This window comes from Mercurialis annua, linkage group LG6 (genome assembly GCF_937616625.2).
Source record: "Mercurialis annua linkage group LG6, ddMerAnnu1.2, whole genome shotgun sequence".
NCBI classification, from domain to species: Eukaryota; Viridiplantae; Streptophyta; class Magnoliopsida; order Malpighiales; family Euphorbiaceae; genus Mercurialis; species Mercurialis annua.
The window spans coordinates 6,652,479-6,657,181 of NC_065575.1; the positions used below are offsets into that span (position 1 = coordinate 6,652,479).

The 4,703-nt window shown below is 37.8% G+C and overlaps 1 pseudogene; it reads left to right on the forward strand.

The window, feature by feature from the left end:
* The first annotated feature begins 1,070 nt into the window (after positions 1–1,070).
* On the forward strand, positions 1,071–4,503 carry LOC126687491 (zinc finger BED domain-containing protein DAYSLEEPER-like; annotated as a pseudogene).
* Positions 4,504–4,703: the final 200 nt, after the last annotated feature.

The following is a 4,703-nucleotide window of genomic DNA, read 5'->3' on the forward strand; positions in this document are numbered from 1 at the left end:
ATTTGGAAAATAATAGCTATTCACATTGAAATTCTAAATGGACAACTAATTAGAGATAAATATATTTTGCGAACTAAAAAGAACGGAGAGAGTATAAAAGAAAAAAAAGTTAGTGTGAAGTGTAAAGATTTAAAAAGAAAGTAAATGTTGTAGAAAAAATAGTATTTTATATAAAAAGTCCTAGATACTTTTTATGTCTCCAGACCTAAGTTTTTTTTGGCTAAATATAGAGTACGTCTCTTAAAGTCTCAATTTGGTAATTATTAGTTACCGAAGCAGGATTCGAACACATGACCTCTTTATACACTTGGAAACGCTTTGACCATTAAGCTAATTAGCCCACATTAGCAACTCTCCGAAACTAAGTAGTTTGCCTAGAATATGGTGGATTGGCTCAAAGTTTTGAATTTTCATGATTATCCATTTTGGAAAAACATTTTGAAGCAATGTCTCATGCAGTGAAAAATAGAATAGTGCATTATAAGGGCTGAATACATAGTTTGACCCCTGAACTTGTACCTTTTTACCCATCTAACCTCCAAACTTAACGTCTCATCTATCGAACCCCTGAACTTGTTAAATAACCCGATTTGACCCCCGAACTTGATAAATATGTAAACATTTAACCCCTCCGTACACAATTTCTTCTAGAACGTTTCAAGTGACAGGTGGACACGAAGGGTTCAATACTTACATATTTATCAAGTTCAGGGGTTAAATCGGATTATTTAACAACTTCAGAGGTTCGATAGGTGAGACGTTAAATTTAGGGGTTAGATGGGTAAAAGGGTACAAGTTCAGGGGTCAAACTATGTATTAAGCCGCACTATAAGTGCAAGTATGGTTTTGAAAGTTAATGTATAATATTTTATTTCCTTTAGTCATACTTAAAAAATGATTGTGAAATTTGGATGATACGTTACTTTGTTTTTTACAAAGTAAATCTTACTTTTCCCTGGATGATAATAAGTTTAAGTTAAAACTTTAAGTCAACATTGTTCTCAATGATACATTTCTTCAAATCATTCTAACAGTGTTTTCAATTTTGCGTTGCTGAAAAGGGAACTGCGATGGCAACAGCTGGAGAACACGACAATAATGTTCTGGCTTATCCAGAATCACAGCCTAATAAACGCAGGAGAAAGAAATCCATAGTTTGGGAGCATTTTATAATAAAAACTGTAAGTCCTGATTGTTAAAAAGCATTCTGCATGCAGTGCAATCAAAGTTTTGCATATACTACCGGTTCTAAACAAACTGGTACCAGCCATCTCAAGCGCCATATTGCCAAAGGAACCTGCACAACTCTCCTGCGCAATCAAGCAAATCAATCATCTCCCTTTACTCCTGGGAGTGTAACTGATCCACCAACACGTCGTTACACATCCCCTAGCACACCCTATGTTGCGTTTGATGCAGAGCGTTGCCGCAATGAAATTGCTAGGATGGTCATCATGCATGACTACCCTCTTCACATGGTTGAGCATTCTGGCTTCGTATCTTTTGTTGATAATCTTCAGCCTAGGTTCAACGCTGTCAGCTTCAATACCGTCCATGGGGATTGCGTTGGAACGTACTTGAGAGAAAAATAGAATGTTATGAAGTTTATTGAGGGAATGCCGGACGAGTTTGCCTTATATTGGATACGTGGATCTCAAGTCAAAGTTTATATTATGTCTTTGTGACTGGCCACTTCATTGATAATGATTGGAAGCCACATAAACGGGTGCTTAACGTTTTGATGGAACCATATCTGGATTCAGATACTGCTCTTAGCCATGTTGTTGCTTGTTGCCTTTCCGATTGGAGTTTGGAGGTCAAACTATTTTTTGTTACTTTCAATCATCCGGTGAGCGAACTTTGCCTCGAAAATCTTAGATCCCTACTTTGCCTTGAAAATCCTCTTATTCTCAATGGACAATTGTTGATCGGGAATTGCGTTGCTCAAACTTTAAGTAACCTTGCCAAGGAGGTGTTATGGGCTGGGCGGGACATTATCAAGAAAATCCGTGATAGTGTAACGTATGTGTTAGCAATTTTACCCGCTAACTTGTAGTAACTCGACAAGTCGAGTGTTGATCCCACGGAGACAAGAGGTTTAAAGTGAACGAACGCGGATTTTGATTTTCAATTCGGAAAGCAACAAGCAATTGGATTTAGATTAAAGTATCAATTTAACACTTAACAATTCAACTAACACCAAACTTGCAACTACTACTAGAATTGACAACTAATTTAACAATTGTAAAAGACTAAAAGCGATTAACAATAAACGAGAATTCAAATGGTAGAAAAGGTTTGGAGATTAAAACTCCACTTAGGTCATGTAATCAATGGGTTCGGGTCTAGGGCTTTAAAACGTGAACCGAGCGTTCCTAAAGCATAACTCCCGCTCTCGAGCCTCAAAGAGCTACAAAACCACCAACAAGCCAACCAACCAAGCCTAATCCACTCTCGTGGCACTAAACACGATTAACGAACCAATTAGCGATTAACAATCCACTCCAAGGTTTCCTAATCTCTAACCCACTCTCATGGTGTCATCAATTAGGATCCTAATCAATCTATCCAATTAATTAACCTTCTCTCAAAATGTTAACCAACCTAGAATCATGCTTTAGGTAGCTAAACTAAAACAAGCATTAAGAATATCAATTAGAACAATCGACAACAAGCCCAAAACCCTAAATCCCAAATCATACATTCATAAGCTTCATTTCAACCCCCAAACATGGGGGATTTAGCTACTCATAATAAAAATAACAATAATAAATAAGATGAACAACAAACATTACTAAGTAAGAATTAGTTATCTTTGTAGATCTAGAAAGCAAGAACATGAAATGGATAATAAAAATCTTCAATAATAAAACTTCAATAATATTAAAAAGTTTCAAATATCCAACAATGGAGGAATTTCCAAAAATACCAAGATGATTGCTCTAGATAAAAGAGGTAAACTAATAGAATATTCAAAAACTTGTCTATACCCTAAAATGAGATAAAGTGCTTTTTATATGGATTACAAAAGAGGAAAACAAAGGACACCCACTAAAGGAGTGTTGGGCCTAAAATGGAATTGAGCCTTGAGTCTTGTCTTGTCTCGAAATTCAAATTCTGAGCTTTCTTTTAGAGGGCTCAATCGAGCCATCCACTTAAAAGTGAGGGCTCGATCGAGCCTTAGGCCTTGAGAAATCCTCTGGATACATTTGTTCATGGGGCTCAATCGAGCCCCTCTTCATAAGTGAAGGGCTCGATCGAGCCCTTCCTTTCCTTGGCCATATCTCGCTCGTTTCTTCGCTTTTTCGACTCGCTCCTTTTCCGATACTTGAATTCTTCCTTCTTTAAGCCCAAAACACTTCACATTGATCTGTTTTACCCGAAACTCTAATACATAGAATAAGCACACAATCACGGGGAAAAAGCGTATCAAAGTATAATAAAAGCATGCGAAAATGACTCCTAGATATAGGTGTAAAATGCACCTATCAGTATGCAAAGACTTCGGAATCCCATGAGGAAAAATTTCTTGGCCTAAAGCAACAACTGCAAGTCCACAGTGAGAAAGATCTATCCATTAATGATCAATCTCAATGGAATACAACATATCAGATGCTGGTAGCCGCGTCAGAGTTAAAAGAAGTATTTGCTTGCTTGGATACGTCGGATCCTCATTATAAAGAGGCCCATCCATGGAAGACTGGAGGCAGGTTCAGACTTTATGTGCTTTCTTGAAACCTCTCTATGATGCAGTCAGCATGCTCAACTCCACAACTAATCCGGCAACAATTGTGTTCTTTCACGAAGTATGGAAGATCCAGACAGATCTGGCTCATGGTTATATATGAGGAGCCATTTGTCAGCAGTCTCACGAAATTCATGCAAGAAAAACTAACCAAATACTGGAAGGATTGCAGCCTGGTATTGGCAATTGCAGTAGTAATCATGGATCCCCGTTTCAAGATGAAGCTCGTCGAGTTTAGTTTTAGAAAAATGTACGTTGAAGATGCCCAATCATATATCAAAATTGTTGATGAGGGGATCCATGAGCTCTTTCTCGAGTACATTGCACTTCCACTGCCTCTAACTCCGACTTACGCTAAAGAAGGTAATGACAGCAATATCAAAATAGAGGACCACCCGGGCACTCTTCTGACAGACAATGGACTCACCGATTTTGATGTCTATATCGTGGAGTCTACAAGCCAGCAGATGAAGTCGGAGCTGGATCAGTACTTGGAAGAGTCTTTATTGCCTCGTCTGCATGATTTTGATGTGTTAGGGTGGTGGAAGTTGAACAAACAGAAATACCCAACTCTTACCAAGATGGCTCGAGATATTCTAAATATTCCGGTATGCTCTACTACTCCTGACTCCATATTTGACACTATGACCAAAGAGCTGGATCCATATCGGAGTTATTTGCGGCCTGAGACCGTGGAAGCCCTTGTGTGCTGTAATACCCCTAATTTTCAAAATATGGAATTTTTGAAAATGCGGTGAGTCGGAAAATTAGCGGCGGTAGAGTACCGGCTTAGAAATTAATTTTCGGTGTTTAAATGCATGTGATTGATTTATTTGCGATGTTTGATTAATTATTTAAATGTTTACGTGTGCATGGCTACGAAAATTGAATTATTGTGCATGGGTGGCATTTTTGTAATTTTCGGCCATTAAATGTTAAAAATCGATTTAAATAATTA